We start from the raw sequence: 18,378 nt of genomic DNA on the forward strand, positions 1-18,378 counted from the left end.
ACTCATTCATCCTAACTTGGCAGTGTGTTCTGCTATGCAGAGAGAGAAAAAAGAAAGAAAGAAAAAATAATAATATCTAGGCTTAAGAACCCCCACTTTGGCAATGACCCTGGCCCTGATCATGACTTTGTAAAACTAACTTTTCGGCTTATGGACTGACTATTCTTTTGGATTTGCGATTTGGATTGCTGTTTTGTCTTGTCTGTCATGATTAGCCATTCATGCTTAGAGAGGGGTCTGTTTACACTGTGTCGAGTTCTAGTTTGTATACGGTGTACGGTGTCCAGGGTTTTGTGCCAGGTACCTACAGTGAGGGAAAAAATATTTGGTCCCCTGCTGATTTTGTACGTTTGCCCACTGACAAAGAAATGATCAGTCTATAATTTTAATGGTTGGTGTATTTTAACAGTGAGAGACAGAATAACAACAAAAAAATCCAGAAAAACGCATTTCAAAAAAGTTATAAATTGATTTGCATGTTAATGAGGGAAATAAGTATTTGACCCCTTCGACTTAGTACTTGGTGGCAAAACCCTTGTTGGCAATCACAGAGGTCAGACGTTTCTTGTAGTTGGCCACCAGGTTTGCACACATCTCAGGAGGGATTTTGTCCCACTCCTCTTTGCAGATCCTCTCCAAGTCATTAAGGTTTCGAGGCTGACGTTTGGCAACTCGAACCTTCAGCTCCCTCCACAGATTTTCTATGGGATTAAGGTCTGGAGACTGGCTAGGCCACTCCAGGACCTTAATGTGCTTCTTCTTGAGCCACTCCTTTGTTGCCTTGGCTGTGTGTTTTGGGTCATTGTCATGCTGGAATACCCATCCACGACCCATTTTCAATGCCCTGGCTGAGGGAAGGAGGTTCTCACCCAAGAGTTGACGGTACATGGCCCCGTCCATCGTCCCTTTGACGCGGTGCAGTTGTCCTGTCCCCTTAGCAGAAAAACACCCCCAAAGCATAATGTTTCCACCTCCATGTTTGACGGTGGGGATGGTGTTCTTGGGGTCATTCCTCCTCCTCCAAACACGGCAAGTTGAGTTGATGCCAAAGAGCTCGATTTTGGTCTCATCTGACCACAACACTTTCACCCAGTTCTCCTCCAAATCATTCAGATGTTCATTGGCAAACTTCAGACGGGCCTGTACATGTGCTTTCTTGAGCAGGGTGACCTTGCGGGCGCTGCAGGATTTCAGTCCTTCACGGCGTAGTGTGTTACCAATTGTTTTCTTGGTGACTATGGTCCCAGCTGCCTTGAGATCATTAACAAGATCCTCCCGTGTAGTTCTGGGCTGATTCCTCACCGTTCTCATGATCATTGAAACTCCACGAGGTGAGATCTTGCATGGAGCCCCAGACCGAGGGAGACTGACAGTTATTTTGTGTTTCTTCCATTTGCGAATAATCGCACCAACTGTTGTCACCTTCTCACCAAGCTGCTTGGTGATGGTCTTGTAGCCCATTCCAGCCTTGTGTAGGTCTACAATCTTGTCCCTGACATCCTTGGACATCTCTTTGGTCTTGGCCATGGTGGAGAGTTTGGAATCTGATTGATTGATTGCTTCTGTGGACAGGTGTCTTTTATACAGGTAACGAGCTGAGATTAGGAGCACTTCCTTTAAGAGAGTAATCCTAATCTCAGCTCGTTACCTGTATAAAAGACACCTGGGAGCCAGAAATCTTGCTGATTGATAGAGGATCAAATACTTATTTCCCTCATTAACATGCAAATCAATTTATCACTTTCTTGAAATGCGTTTTTCTGGATTTTTTTGTTGTTATTCTGTCTCTCACTGTTAAAATACACCTACCATTAAAATTATAGACTGATCATTTCTTTGTCAGTGAGCAAACGTACAAAATCAGCAGGGGACCAAATACTTTTTTCCCTCACTGTATCTAATACAACTTACATTGTACAGTAGTCTGCACAGAATGGTAACACTGCCCTTCCCCTTGTTACAATACATGCATCACAGGCTACTGAAATATTTTTATTCATAGAAAATAGTACAAAAAAGTATTGGGTGTTAGTGGGGTTGTGCTGTAATGCTGTGCAAGACAATGTGACTGTGCTGTTGTGTGTAATAAATACTTTTTGTACTTCACTAACTGTCAATTTTTCTGTTGGTTGCAACAAAATTATGTAATAAGGTCTATACATTGTTTCACAAAGAGCATTGTCACTGTAACCTGGGCTATCCAGCATTTTCCCTTGTCTGCAAACTCTCATTGGCTAGGTCTACTGATTTGTTTAGGCAAATGCAGTAATCAGAACTGCTCCCTGCTCAGCTTGGCAAGGTGGAATGAAAGTCAGATTGTGATGTAACAGAAGAGACCATTTCCGAAACTCTCAATCTCTTTTTACATTAACTGAGTTGTTGCCTATAACTCTCTTTATTTATTTATTATTTATAAAGTAACTAGATTCTCAAATGCTTCCCCCTTTTCAGACCCAATTAGAAAATTACTGAACTCGGCTAACTGCTATGACTTCAGTGCTGCTTCTGGTGGGATGACACAAAACATCCCTCTGATGTACTCTGTTAAAGCTGTTTGCTATTTTTCACACTGCAATCCCAGCATGTCTATAGTCCATCTATCACACCAATCAGAGGATATGATCCACATGGAACAGCTAACACCCCAAACTTGCAGGGGGGGACATTCATGCAAATTTGATGGCCAGGGGGCGGGGATGCTGCAGAGGTGTTGAGGGTGGGGGATGTAATGTGGGCAGTCTTATCATGCCAAAAAGAGGCAAAGTGTAAACAAATTAGCTCTGGTGCAAACAAATATTTATTGCAACCAACACCAAAAAAGTATACCAGCAAAAACAGATAAATAACTACATAAATAAGCATGCATTTGCTGTAAACATTTAGTTATTGTAACAATAAAATGAATCTAAGCAACTGTATGCCAAACCCATAATTCATAAGTTCACACTCAAAACAGTGTGACAGGTGCACTGACCTAGATCGCATCTTAGTAGTTCTCTCTTGCTCTGTGATTATTAACCTTTATAGTCCCCTGGCCAAACTCAATTAGAAGAAGGGGTATTGAAATGCATGGAATTACATTAATGACAATAACACTTCTGTCCCTAACTTTGATCAATGACAAAACAATATATAAGTATAAAAAAACCTCAACATACAGGCACGTAATGTACATTAATATAGCTACAACCCTCAACTATTGCCATTCTATGCAATTAACAATTCCAAATACCTCCCCAATACCATAGGAAGACCCATGCCAAGTATTTAGTCTGTGGTGGCCAAGCGTGCCCTAGCGGAACTCTGTCTCACTACCATTAGCCTACACAAAGGGATCCCAAAATAAAACAATGGACTTCTAACAGGACTGCAAAGTATGAATGTAAACTGGCATACTAATTTGTATTTTAAAATTATTGTATGCATTTTATATTCCTGCATTTCTTACCCTTAGAACAATAGTGTAGCACTTTCACTGTGCTGCAGGTCTATAGCAAAGGACTGACTGGAACAAAATTGCTTTTTTAGGGGTACCTATCAAGGAATGGGACAAATTGTCACTCTCACAATATTTGGGAAGACAGGTCACCCCTGTCCCCATACCCCCCTAAACCTACGCCTGTGGTTTGAAGAGAACTGAGTTTTCCCCAGTTTGCCTCCGTCCACCCTCCACCACTGGTTCTTGGCCAGTTGTGCATTACTTTGTGGTAGTTCCCAGCCAATGCTGGCATAGGTTAGATTTGAGACCATCTTGTGGAACATGCCCTGTTCTCTTGCAGAGTGCTTTACTAGATGCAAAACTTTAGAGCACCACATATAAATCAATCAATTTCTATATGGTATAATGCCCTTCACAACAAGTTGTCACAGATTTAAGACAAAAAAATACAGTTACAATGCAGTCACTTTGAATATAAATGTCAATATAACCATCAGGAGGAGAGAGGAGAAACAAAAACTCCTTAGGAGAAAAAGTCTCAATGTTTCCCCCCCTACAGGCATTTAATTAGTAGTAAATGTAATCATGAGGTTGAGTAAGTTCATCTGACAGCTAAAACAGCAGTCTTTTAGGAACAGTTTGGGTCATTCAACCAGCAGAGAGGAGTCTATAGACTATAGTTCAGCATTCATAAATATTGTTTGCAGAGAGAAAATTATGCAGTTGGACTGCTATCACTTTCTCTAGAATCATTGATAGAAAAGGAAGATTTGACATTGTCCCTGTGGTTCACAAGGGAACAAGGATATATGTTGGGTTTCTTAAGTAGGGGTTTTATTACAGCAACCATGACAGTCAGCTACAGTGCCTAATGAATAGAGAAGTAGTAATAATACTCAGAACAAAAAGGTTGACCATTGTTCCTACATTTTTTCATTGGAATTTGACCCATTACATTTTTGCAGCTACACTAATTATTTCATGGTGGTCTACTAGGCTTTTTTCCTGATCCTGGATTGGCAATACAGTGGTTTCATTTAATGATGCATGTGAGTACAATTAAACTCCTATTATCAGTTATTTTTTGTTAAGGCAGTCATTACTTGTAATAATGGGAGGGATATTCAGGGCTCTACCTCTTGGTTTGTGAGTCTGGCTGTTGTATTGAAGAACGAGTCATTCTTATTTGAATATTTTGAGTTGTAGGCTGAGTGAGCTGAAGATAGAGCATGTTGGTATTTAATGACACTTTCCAATTTAAGCAATTATGAAAACTAGTAGTGTAGTGGTTCTCCATTTATCTTACAGTTTATGAGAGTTTAACTTAAGGGAGCAAATTGTGCCATTAAACCAGAGAGAGAATTCTAGTTTTTTTTATTGAACTATCTAGTTTTACTTACAGATGCATTGTAATTGTGTAACTGCTGTGACTGACATTTTGGCAGTCAAATGTGTCAAGTAAAATTTTGAGATAGTGGTGAATGTAAGGCGTCCAATTGTAGTTTACCTTTTCTGATTGATGATCAAGGGTTATGATTCTATATGTTGGTAAGACCCTTTAATTGTTGAATAAAGCCTACAGACTCAAACAGGGACAAGAAACTCTCAGCTAAGGGGCCCACTTCCATGTACACATGTATGTTAAAATGTTTTAATAGTTTATAGCTAGATTAGATAGAAATGTATTTAACTCTGACAGAAATATAGAATCAGGGACATGCAGACAAGGTGTGCGGGGTGGGGCGCAAGCCACTGCCACTTTGGTCTGCAGAGCCCTTAGTGCCCTCTCCGCCCTCATGGTCTGTGCAGACGGATGATTGGCCAGTATATACTGTAGTTAAAGTGAGGACTTGTGTGTGGACTCTGTGTCCTGCGTCTTCCAATCCCTCTGTGTGCCCCTTTATCTGTCACCCGGGGCTTGCCAATTAATGATATACCTGCCACAGTCTTCCTCCCTTTCACCTTATGGCTTTGGTCTCATTATACAGTCTATTGCCCTTGTAAGAGGAGATTAAGTGTGTACAGCAGTGCTTGCTTGAAGGGTTGATTATATTTGTTTGAAACTTACAGGGTAGGGGAAACAAACACACAAGTTTATAAAAATACACAATATTACTGTACTAATAATACAAATAATACATTTTCTCAAACAATGTTATGTAGGTTTTCCTACAACTATCAATTACTATAACCTGTATAATACAAATGGATGTATAAACCTTATTAGTTAGAAGGTTCTCCAGTTTTTGGCTGGTTCAGCACACTTACTCCTGAAGACCATCAGATGTTTTCTATCCATGAAATAGGGACAGTTCCCTCTTCTTCTCTGTCCCTCTCTCTGTAAACTGCTCTGCACCACATTCTGAAATAATATAATAGCACACGAACTATGGAGGATAATCCATGCCAACATTAAAAATAAATACAGAGAAAATAATAAATGAATAAATGAATAAATTAATAAATACATGAATAAATAAAAGTCAAAATAAATAAATGGACATTTCTGTATTTATTTCAACATTTATTGATTTATTAATTTATTTCTACATTTATTGATTGATTGATTTATTCATTTATTTATTTCAACATTTATTTATTCATTTATTTATTTCCCGTCCGCCGCTTTGCTTTGCTTATGGCAAGCCGTTGTGACATTTAATCCTTAACCGGATGCTAATTAGTATGCATTTTTGATATCAAGAATACAATTGTTGATATCAAGAATTAACTGCCAATTGTTGATATCAAGAATTAACTGCCAATTGTTGATATCAACAGTTGTATTTTTGATATCAGAAATTGTATTTTGGATATCAGAAATTGAATTCTTGATATCAAAAATGCATACTAATTAGCATCCGGTTTTATTTTTTATATCAAAAATGCATACTAATTAGCAGGGGTTAAATTGGGCCGGGGCCGTCCGTAACATTGTAAAAAACCTGAGAAATACTTTTTATGATTTTTTGGAGCTATTAGTAAGTGTGCAGGTATTCTTTTCTTTTCCTTGATAGTTTGTACCATATGCATTTATCGTATATCAAATGAAATAACAAGTTGTGGCCTTAAGGGCTAATCGGCTGACAGTACAAACACAAACTCGAGCAGATGCACTTCAGTCCTGTACGCTGTGAGAAATGGCCGATTCTCTCAAGCCTGTAGCTCAAGCTAGGGAGACTCTACATACGCGAGTTTCTGTATTTTATTTTATTTTATTATTTATATTTTGATAAACGTATTTGATACATGTATTTATAGTGATCTGAAAATAATGGGGCGGAGTGTAAAGGGTTAAGTTACACATCAACGGATGTTAATTAGTATGCATTTTTGATATCATAAATAAAACTGGATGCTATTCAGTAAGCAAGTTGAGAAAAAAAATTATGTTGAGATCAAAAATAAAACAATCGAAAGCAAAATGTATAGAATTGTAAACACACACATATATATATATATATATCTATATATCTATCGAGAGCAAAACTGGCGCGCTCACCTGCAGTCCCTGTCCGTGGTGCGCAGCTGCGAGCCTCGCTTTCGCCGCTACTTTCTGTGCTTTCGTTTTTTTTTCCGTTTACGAGTTTTGGCTGTTTTGCCGTGAGGGCGGGATTTACAGGGAGGCGTGGATCCTGGGTCTCCATTGGTCCAGCAGGTTTGAGTGACGGTTCCTCTTAATTTTTTTGTGTTTAAAATTCTATACATTTTGCTTTCGATTGTTTTATTTTTGACCTCATCACCAATTTTTTCTCAACTTTTTTTTTTTTTGATTACAATATTTTTTATTTTGAATTCGTAACTTATGGCGCAAATTTGAGCCCGTAGTGGATCTGTATTTCTTTTTCTTTTTCAATGTGACAGACCCTTCTGTCAATCACAGCTAGTGGGTGGGATCCAGTGCGCTTATTGGCTAATCCAATACACTGTGTAGTGCGGTTCCTGTGGGGTTGAATTTGTTTTTGTAAACGATTACATTAAATAACTGAAGCGTATCTATAAGAATAATAACAATACAAGTTTAACACTATCATTCTATCAAACTCTAAATTTACAATCAAACTGAATCAATCCACACACCATTTATTTAGACACTTAATCAATTATTTATTTCACCATTTATTATTCTCTCTTTGTATTTATTTTTAATCTTGCCATGGATTATCCTCCATACACGAAGTGAGGAGCCTCTGTGGGGCCGTCCTGCGAGGTGAAGGTGCATCCTGGTGAAGATGAAGGAGCTCTGGACCAGTGGTGCAATGGATAACGCGTCTGACTACGAATCAGAAGACTGTAGGTTTGACTCCTACCTAGCTCGAAAGAAGGCACAATGTACTTTGACTCTTTTCTTCACATTTCTGGCGACCAGCAGCACTATATGATAGTGTGCCAGACCAGGGTTGGGAAGACCATCAAAGCCAACGTTACCACACTCAATTCTCATTCGATGGGGATGATTATTATGATTTTTATTATTATAGGATTGCGCAAGTGTGACTGAGGTTACATACAACATACATTTAATGTATTAATGGATCCATCTGTTCATTCAATTTAACCTGTAAACAAATCTGGACTTTCACATGACACTTAGTCAATAGAAATGGGCACTTGTATCACACATTTATGGCTCTGTTAATGTTTCCTTGACACACATTAACCTGACATTATGCTTAATCCTTTTAATGTAAATGCATTCATAATAAAACTCTGTTACAATAAGAGACTTCCACAACACTACATTCATTTCAACAAACACTAACTTATTAATACAGTTTGGACTAGTGCTTAGGGCTCTGGACTCTGTAGCACAGGATTGTGTGCTCAATCCCTGGTATGGTTACTGCTCTTGTACTCTTGAGCCAAGGTACTTTACCTAGATTGCACCAACATACGTAGCCCTCTCCAACAGCATGTGGTTGCAGCGCCCATGGACCCAGGGCTGGCCTTGAACAATTTGGTGCCCTATAGGCAAGGTTTTAACTGGTGTCCCTTTTATCTCAGCCAATTCCACCACCGATCATTGTGTTCATACATTCACACAGAAACTGCATAGCTTCATGTCTTTGAGATTTTCTTAATTTTAGAAACAAAAGAACCACTACAAAATAAAAACAGTATTAAAGAAACAAGTGACATAAAGCAAATTATAAATACAATATACACTCACCTAAAGGATTATTAGGAACACCTGTTCAATTTCTCATTAATGCAATTATCTAACCAAACAATCACATGGCAGTTGCTTCAATGCATTTAGGGGTGTGGTCCTGGTCAAGACAATCTCCTGAACTCCAAACTGAATGTCTGAATGGGAAAGAAAGGTGATTTAAGCAATTTTGAGCGTGGCTGGTTGTTGGTGCCAGACGGGCCGGTCTGAGTATTTCACAATCTGCTCAGTTACTGGGATTTTCACGCACAACCATTTCTAGGGTTTACAAAGAATGGTGTGAAAAGGGAAAAACATCCAGTATGCGGCAGTCCTGTGGGCGAAAATGCCTTGTTGATGCTAGAGGTCAGAGGAGAATGGGTCGACTGATTCAAGCTGATAGAAGAGCAACTTTGACTGAAATAACCACTCGTTACAACCGAGGTATGCAGCAAAGCATTTGTGAAGCCACAACACGTACAACCTTGAGGCGGATGGGCTACAACAGCAGAAGACCCCACCGGGTACCACTCATCTCCACTACAAATAGGAAAAAGAGGCTACAATTTGCACAAGCTCACCGAAATTGGACAGTTGAAGACTGGAAAAATGTTGCCTGGTCTGATGAGTCTCGATTTCTGTTGAGACATTCAGATGGTAGAGTCAGAATTTGGCGTAAACAGAATGAGAACATGGATCCATCATGCCTTGTTACCACTGTGCAGGCTGGTGGTGGTGGTGTAATGGTGTGGGGGATGTTTTCTTGGCACACTTTAGGCCCCTTAGTGCCAATTGGGCATCTTTTAAATGCCACGGCCTACCTGAGCATTGTTTCTGACCATGTCCATCCCTTTATGACCACCATGTACCCATCCTCTGATGGCTACTTCCAGCAGAGTAATGCACCATGTCACAAAGGTCGAATCATTTCAAATTGGTTTCTTGAACATGACAATGAGTTCACTGTACTAAACTGGCCCGCACAGTCACCAGATCTCAACCCAATAGAGCATCTTTGGGATGTGGTGGAACGGGAGCTTCGTGCCCTGGATGTGCATCCCACAAATCTCCATCAACTGCAAGATGCTATCCTATCAATATGGGCCAACATTTCTAAAGAATGCTTTCAGCACCTTGTTGAATCAATGCCACGTAGAATTAAGGCAGTTCTGAAGGCGAAAGGGGGTCAAACACAGTATTAGTATGGTGTTCCTAATAATCCTTTAGGTGAGTGTAAATAAATAATATTGGATGAAAAAACGATATTACAGTAACCTTAGTGCAATGTGCATAATGTAACATTGTTCTACAGCCTTACTCGCCTTGCCTTTCTTGCAGCAAACAAGTGACATAAAACAAATTATAAATAAGTGGATGGTTCGTGGAGCACACTTGAAAGAAAAAGTGTACTTCTCAAAATTATGTCATAGGTTAGGTTATTCCCCAAACAGCTGAATAGTCTTTCCAACATTCCTTAATGAATTTAAGGTAAAAGTAAGAGACATTAACTCTAGATAGCTAGGTATTTAAATTAGCGAAAGTTACCATTATCATCCAAAGTTAGCTAGCTAGTAGTAACACTGCTCCAACGGTAACTATGCAATTAGATAAACCATTCATTCATCACATCACAATACCTCTGTCCTTATCCCATATTTCCTCCTCTTCTATTCTTCTTTTTCTTCCCTGGGCACCCGAGGACTTTGGTCTTCTTGACATGGTTTGAAGTGGCTACTGATGCTAATTCATCATGTTTCATGTTCAGTGTCACTCACTGCTTCAGATAACTGAACCCGTCCATCCCCCACAATCAGGTAAGTCTAACTATGGGGGGGGTTGGGGGGAGGCGGTGATTTATGGGCCAGGATGGGATGGCGCTGCGGGCGACACAGAAAATATAGCCTAATAAGCCAAGTAGTTATGTTGTTGTGGGAGCTTTCGCTTTTTTGTAATATTTCAAATCAATGTTAAAATTAAAATAGGGCCCCCCTATGGATGGACGGCGCCCCTAGCATTTTCCTATTCCGCCTATGCCACAGGCCAGCCCTGCATGGACCAGATGGTGGTGGATGTGATGGGCCCATTTCCATGCTCCACCTGGGTACGTGCTGGTGGCCCTTGACTATTTTACCAAATGGCCTGAAGCTTATGCCCTTCCGGACCAGGAGGCCGAGACTGTGGCCGACACCCTGGTGGAGGGGTTCTTCAGCAGGTTTGAAGTCCCCACACAGCTTCACTTTGACCAGGGGAGGAATTTCAAGTCTTGGGTGTTCTGGGAGATTTGTGATTGCCTGGGCATCCAGAAGACCAGGACTACCTTGCTGCACCCCGAGAAGATGGCCTCATTGAAAGGTTTAACCACACCCTTGGCGCTCAACTGGCCCTGGTGGTGGCAGCACACCAAAACGATTGGGAGCTCCCCCTGGCCTGCCGCATGGCCGTGCAGGAGTCCAGTACCTGCACTCAAGTGTTGCTCATGCATTGGTGGGAGTTGAGGACCCCGGGCAAGAATCAAGTGCTTTCACATTTTAATTTTCAATTTTCAATCCAATAGTGAGAGAAACCTTTGTCCAGCAGGGGGCTTTTAGAGCTGTATTTGACAGTCTTTCTTTTTTCCTTGCAGGGAGCTGATCCATCAGGCCAGACCAGACGAGACGGGGAGGTGCCGGTTGACAGAGCTGCAGAGTCCTGGGTCCTTGGAGCGGTCCGGAGGCCGAGGCGAGTGGAGATTGGGACGGACCGGGAGCGACAGGGGACCTAGCCAGAGGGGTCGGAGGACTCCTCACGGAGTGGGTCCCATCCAGAAGCCCGGCCGACCATCTACCCGGAGCCCGGCCTGACCAGGACTGCTCCCTGCTGACGTCACCAGCCAGGATCCAGGAGAGGCCTCGGATTCCAGGGACCGACCAGGCCGATCGGCAACGTCCCTGAGGGAGGCCTCCTGCAGCCAGGGCCCGGACTTCTCCCCGCAAGGCCCGCTCCCTGCAAGAGCCCCGGAGGTGGAAGCTGCTCCCCAGCCAGGTGGACTTGCCCCGACCTCCGGATTGAGAGCCTCCCGACCCTTCTCCAAGGTAGGAAAGTGCAGCATGGCCCAGCGAACCGCCGGTGTGAGGCGCCATAATGCGGTGCGCTTCAGCCGTGAGGCTGGAGCCGAGACCGCGGCCCTCACCCGGCTGGAGTTCAGCAGGTCCGTGCTGCAGAGGGGCCTGGGCTTTGCCCCTTCTGAGCTGAACTGTGTGGTAAAACTGCCTGGACCTAGGGACGTGTTCGAGGTGAGCTTTAAGAACCCTCAAGTGCTGGAGAGTTTTTGGAACCTGTATAGGGAAAAAAAAGACAGCATGCCCCTGAATGACTTTGTGGTCGACGCCCTGACAGATAGAGAGATTAAAATTGTAACTATTCAGTTTTACAACGAAGCAGTGGCAGAGTACGACGTAGAAGTATGGCTGAGGAGACACTGTGAGATCCTGTCTGAAAGCAGGAGAGTTAATGATGAGGATGGGGTCTGGACCGGTGCTCGGCGGTGGCAGGTGCGCCTGCAGGTGGAAGTGGCCGCCATCGGCGGAGTACGCCATCTACCAAGCACCGTGGTTTTAGGAGCAAATAGGGGGCTTGTCTTTTATCATGGCATGCCCAAATTATGTAGGAACTGCGGGGCCCTGGGTCATTTAGCCGCAGCCTGTACCGTTGTTAAGTGCAAGGTCTGCGGCGGGGAACATCAGACCAGGGCCTGCAAGCAGGAGAGGGCCTGCAACCTGTGCGGTGGGGGAGGGCACCTCTTTAGGAATTGTCCCTCCTCCTATGCAAATAGGGCGCGGGCCCTCGGGGGTGGTGGAGAGAGAGAAAATCAAGCGGAGGCTCCTCCAAAGGTGATACCCCAAGATGGGGGTAGAGAGGAAATAATCCTCAGGAGCCTCATAGGCTCCCTCTCTGACTCTGGGTCAGAAGTGGAGGCAGAGGGAGAGTGGACAGTGGTAGCGGGGAAGAGAAGGAGGGCTGAGAAGAGGAGCATGGGTAGGGGGGGTATGATGAAAAAAAGGATTCATTCTGCAGATTCTCCCCCCCCTGCCGGCTCCTCCCCCGCTCCAGAGTCCCCTCCCTCTAATTTCTATACGCCCCACTCTGACTCCGGAGAGGAGAGTGGTGGGCCTTCTCCACTGCCCCGAGTGGGCAGCCTGGTAGATGAGAGGCCCCCTAGAAATAACATTCCTCCTGCCCCACAACTGAGACTCTCCCAGGGGAGGGGTCAGGTATGCCCTCCCGGCAGTAGTGGGAGAGCCGCAGGTCCTCAGGAGACGAGAGTCGGCGCCAGTGTCCTTTCCCAGAAAGACATCAGGGACGTGATGGCAAGGTCACTGGCGCTGGGGGAGGAGGCCTGCGGCGGCAGACAGCCGGGAAGGGAGAGACCACCCCCTCCCCCACCATTAGTTAAAAGAACAACTAGCGGGGTCTACACAGTTTTCTCCCCAGTTGTACATAAAGCCTCTGCCCTGCCATCTGTTCGTCGGGCCTCGGCCTCAAAGGAACCAGGGAGAACCTCCAGCACCACGGGCCCTGAGCCCAGTGGAGTTTTGCCCGCCTTACCGGGTGGCGGGAGCCGAGCCCCCCCCATAGTCTTCCTAGAGGATCAAGCGGTGAGGCAAATGATTGAAATGATGGGTGCTAGCGCTAAGCTAGGTGAGGGAGAAGAGAGGAGTGGGGAAGAGAAAGGTTTCTTTACATGATTGTTACGGAGCGGGTAATTGCCCTCACAGCCATTATGGCATTAACCATTATTTCAATTAATGTGAGGAGCATTGCTGAGGTGAAAAAGAGGACCGATGTTTTAAACTCTCTGGCTGGAATGAATGCGGATATTATCTGTTTGCAGGAGTGCGGCATCCCGTTCCAAAAAGAATACAAAGATCTCCGGGACACTTGGACCCTAGGAGAATCCTTCTGGTCGGGGTTCAATGTGTCCCGAGCGGACGGGATTGCCGTACTCCTGAAAAACCCCTTCTTAACAGTTAAAACATTTAAGGTTATAGAGGTGGGCAGACTGGCCAGCCTCGATTTTAAATACAAGGGGGCTGTATTGAGGCTGGTCAATGTCTATGCCCCCACCAGCCAGAGAGAGAGAGTCCTCTTTCTCCCTCAGCTACGCCCGCTCCTGATCGGCACCTTGTCCGTTATCATTTCAGGTGATTTCAACTGTGCTCTGAGGGATGTAGACCGGAGTAAGCCCCGCAACGATAGATCCAGCAGGGACCTCGCTGCGTTCGTGGAGGACTTTGAACTCTGCGACGCAGGTCGGGACCTGGTCCCCTTGTTCACCTGGGTGAGTTCTTCTGGCTCCTCCTTCTCCAGGATAGATCTCGTCCTCCTCAGCAAGCCACTGGAGAGGACCGCCATGTCTTCGGAGGCGGTCTTCTTTTCAGACCACAGGCTCCTGACGACAGAGGTGCTCATTCCGAGCACACGGGAGTCGGGGCCTGGGGTCTGGAAGCTCAACACCTCCATGCTCGATGACCCTCGTGTGATTAAGACCTTTAGCAGACACCTCGAGGAGTGGAGGACCCTGAAGGACCTTTTTGATTCTCCCATAGAGTGGTGGGAGATGATGAAGAAAAGAACCAAGGGCTACTTCATTCAGCTGGGGAAACGGAAAGCTCGCGAGAGGCGGGCGAGATATTCCCATCTAAACGCCCGCCTCCAGCGCCTGAGTCTTTTACAGCTCAGAGGCTTCGACCTAGCTGAGGAGGTGGCCCGGGTCAAACTGAGTCTCTCCGCCCTCTATCGGGAGGAGCAAGAAAAGATCAAGGTCCTTTCCAGGGTCCGCATCATGGAGGACGATGAGAAATGCAGCCGCTTCTTCTTCAAGAAAACGAAGGAGAGGCGGCCTGCAATGTCCTCCATGATCGACTCCTCGGGGCAAGAGGTGGAGGGCAGAGAGGCTGTTGAGACAGTGGTGCGGGATTTCTACAGGGAGTTGTACGACCAGAAGGTGGTGGATCAAAATCTGATCCATCACTTTCTGTCCCTGTTGGAGTCCCGCAATGAGGGGGACGAGGAGGAGGAGGAGGATCCAGAGATCACCACCACTGAACTCTCCCAGGTGATAAAGAGTCTTAACTCTGGAAGGACACCGGGTCCCGACGGGATCCCTGCTGAGTTCTATAAGATCTTTTGGGAGGTGCTTAAGGAAGATCTGGGCCAGGTCCTGGGGTCGATGTACAGAGAGGGCAGATTGGCCCCTTCGATGAAGAAGAGTATCCTCTCCCTTCTTCACAAGAAGGGAGACCCGAAAGATCTGAGGAACTGGCGGCCAGTCAGCCTCCTGTGCACCGACTACAAGATACTGGCCAAAGCACTGACGCTCCGGCTGCAGCGGCCACTCCCTCAAGTCGTGGGTCCCGACCAGGTCTGTGGTGCCCGGGGGAGATTGGCGGCCGACAACGCCATGCTGCTCAGGGATGTCGTGGCCTACTCGAACGAGAGAGGGCTTCCCCTGGTCCTAATCAGCTTGGACCAGGAGAAAGCCTTCGACAGAGTGGGCCACGAATACCTGCAGCTTGTTATGGAGAGGATGGGTCTCGCTCTTGGCCTGAGGAAGTGGGTCAAGATCATCTACAGCGGCCTAAGCAGCAGGGTCCTTGTGAACCGCCACCTGACCGAACCATTTCCGGTCAGGTCGGGGGTCCGGCAGGGTTGCCCCCTGTCCGCCCTGCTGTACGTCCTCTGCTTGGAGCCGTTCATGCAGGCGATCCGCCGGGACGTCCGGGTGACAGGTTTCCATCTCCCGGGTTCCGGCGGAGAGCAACTGAAGGCCCTGGCCTATATGGACGACGTGGCCGTGGTCTGCACGGACGCTCCGTCCGTGGCCAGGGTCGAGGAACTGCTGGACGGCTTCTGCAGGGCGACGGGGGCCGCTGTGAAAAAGGCCAAGAGCGAGGTCTACCTCTCCAGGGCATGGCCTGTCGGCCGGGGTCCGCCGACCGTGTTCCCTGTGAAGCCGTTTATCAAGGTTCTGGGGATCACGATCGACGGGACCAACACGGGCACCCGGAGCTGGGAGGAGGCCATAGCAAAGGTCCAAAGGAAGATCCACGGCTGGAGCACAAGGACCTTGACGATGGCTGGTAAGGTGCTGGTCGTAAAGGCCATCCTCTTCCCGATACTCGTCTACGTAGGAATGATCTTCCCCCCAGACAAGGTTATCGCAAAACTAGTGACCCGAATTATATTTCGGTTTGTCTGGGGGAGCAAAATGGAGAGGCTGAAAAGAGTGCAGATGGTGAAGGGTACCCTGGATGGAGGTAGGGGGGTCCCGGACGTTGTGCGGCTGATAAAGGCGCAGGGGCTGGCCTATGTGGTCAAGAACATCCAGGCTGCTGGCAAGAAAGTGAGTTTCATGAACCGCTTTTATTTTGCCAGCAGCCTGAGACCATTCGGCCTCTGCGCCATGGATAACACCAGGCCGCACTCGTGGGATCCCCCGCCATTCTACAGGGCGCTCCGTGCCTTTGCGCTCGAAATAGGCCTCCATAAAGTCGTGCTGGCCTCCTGGGATTATAAGACCATCTGTAGCCAGATGAGATCTACCCAGGAGACCAGCCGGATAGAAGATTTCCCTCCCGAAACCTGCCGGTTTATCTGGGCTAACGCTACGCACGTTTGCCTCACGAACACGCAGAAAGATGTCTCCTGGATGGCTGTGAGTCGGTGCCTCCCCACCCGAGTGTTCATGCACAGAAGGGGCATAGCTCCTTATGACACCTGCCCCTATAAGGGTTGCCTGGGGAAGGAGACGGAGGCTCACATCTTTAGTGAGTGCCCATCCGCCCACAGGGTCTGGCTCCTGTTTTCTCCGTTCCTCCACAGGTTCGCCGTTCCTGCGCGGGCGACCGCCCAGCAGATCCTATACGGTCCAGCCAAGGGAATCTCTTCATCTACCTTGAGGTGCTGGTGGCGTGTCGTCTGCGCAGTGAAGCAGGCACTGTGGGAGGGACGGAACATCTGTTTGTTTAATAAGCAGGAGCTGGACCCGATCGTCATCGCGCGGAGGGGCATGGTGTTTGTAAGAGACTATGTCAATCTGGAGGTCCATCAGAGGGGCAAGGAGGAAGCCTACAAGAACTGGCGCATACAAGATCTGGGGGAGCTCAGGATCCCATGATGGGACCCACCTCCGGGGACGGTTAGTTCCCCCTGCTGGAGCCCGAGTCCAAGATCTTTTAAAGATTTTACGGATGACTGTTTTTAAAAAAGATTTTAAATAACGAATCTTAATTGTTTTTAAAGATTTAGTTGTTTTTAAATCACAATTGTTTAGGGTTTTTGGTAGAGTTTTGTTATATTTTGTTGTCAAATACATTGACCGTTTTTGGGTTTAATTTAAAATGCATTAGACTTTTTTGTTTGTTTTTTATTTTTTCCTTTTTAATTGTTTCTTTATTTTGTTTAATGCATTTTCAGTTATTTTCAATGTATTTGACTCCTTTGTTGGTGTGCAGTTTTTGCTTTTATCACGTTTTGTTTATTTGATTTGAGCACGTTTATTTTCAAGTTAATTGTTTTAGTTTTGTTAAAAATCACAAAGATTTTAAAAATTTTAAGTGATTTTAAGAATTGATATTTTAAATGATTTTAATCATAAGTATTAAATATTGAATTGTTTTTATTACGAAATGTAAAATACTAACCAAATAAACAGTATTTTAATTTTCAACCCGAGATTAAACTCTGAAGCTGGGCTGAACTCATCACTGCTAGAGCCCAGGGTTGAGATTTCCAACCTGGGACAAAGGGCTCACCTTGGGTTGGGAGTCTTCATGTGAATCATAACCTGTGTACTGTAACGCAAGGTCAATGTGAAGTCAAGCAACGTTAAACTCCTGGGCGAGTCGCCCAGGGGCCGCCGGGTCCACTCAGCCCGGGATAAGATGGTGTAGTGTGAAAACGGCTTTAAATTATTCCAAATTGTATGCCAATTCTCATTAAAAAGAAAGTATTTCTTTAAAATTGAGCTCCCATAATTTCCATGTTATTGTTTGTTGAAATGAATGTAGTGTTGTGGAAGTCTCTTATTGTAGCAGAGTTTTATTATTAATCAATTTAGAGTAAAAGGATTAAGCATAATGTCAGGTTATTGTGTGTCAAGGAAACATTAACAGAGCCACAAATGTGTGATACAAGTGCCCATTTCTATTGACTACGTTTCATGTGAAAGTCAGGATTTGGCTACAGGTTGAATTGAATGTACAGGTGGATCCATTAATAAATTACATGTATGTTGTGTGTAACCTCAGTCACACTTGTGCAATCCTATAATAATAATAATCATCATCATCATCATCATCAAATCAGAATGGAGTGTGGAAACATTGGCTTTGATGGTCTTCCCATCCCTGGTCTGGCACACTATCATATAGTGCTGCTGGTCACCAGAAATGTGAAGAAAAGAGTCAAAGTACATCATGGTAATTTTCAAGCCAGGTAGGAGTCGAACCTACATTCTTCTGATTTGTAGTCAGACGTGTTATCCATTGCACCATATTTCAAAGCGTAACTGCATCACTTCAAGCTAGCCACGAATGTAGATTGGTTGGATTGGGTTGTGAAGAGATGTTGTCTTATGGTGGGCACCCGCTGTTGCTTTCAATGTGCCGTTTTGAAAAACTCAAGCAATCCGATGGAAACAACTACTTCTGTCCTGGACCAGGGTATCAGTTCACCCAAAGGGATGCAAAGTTTAGTGCAACCCTGGACCGAGCGCTGCAGGGGCAGTGCTGGCAGAGGAAGCTGTGGGGAA

The sequence above is a fragment of the Amia ocellicauda genome, chromosome 8 (assembly GCF_036373705.1).
Source record: "Amia ocellicauda isolate fAmiCal2 chromosome 8, fAmiCal2.hap1, whole genome shotgun sequence".
Classification (NCBI taxonomy): domain Eukaryota; kingdom Metazoa; phylum Chordata; class Actinopteri; order Amiiformes; family Amiidae; genus Amia; species Amia ocellicauda.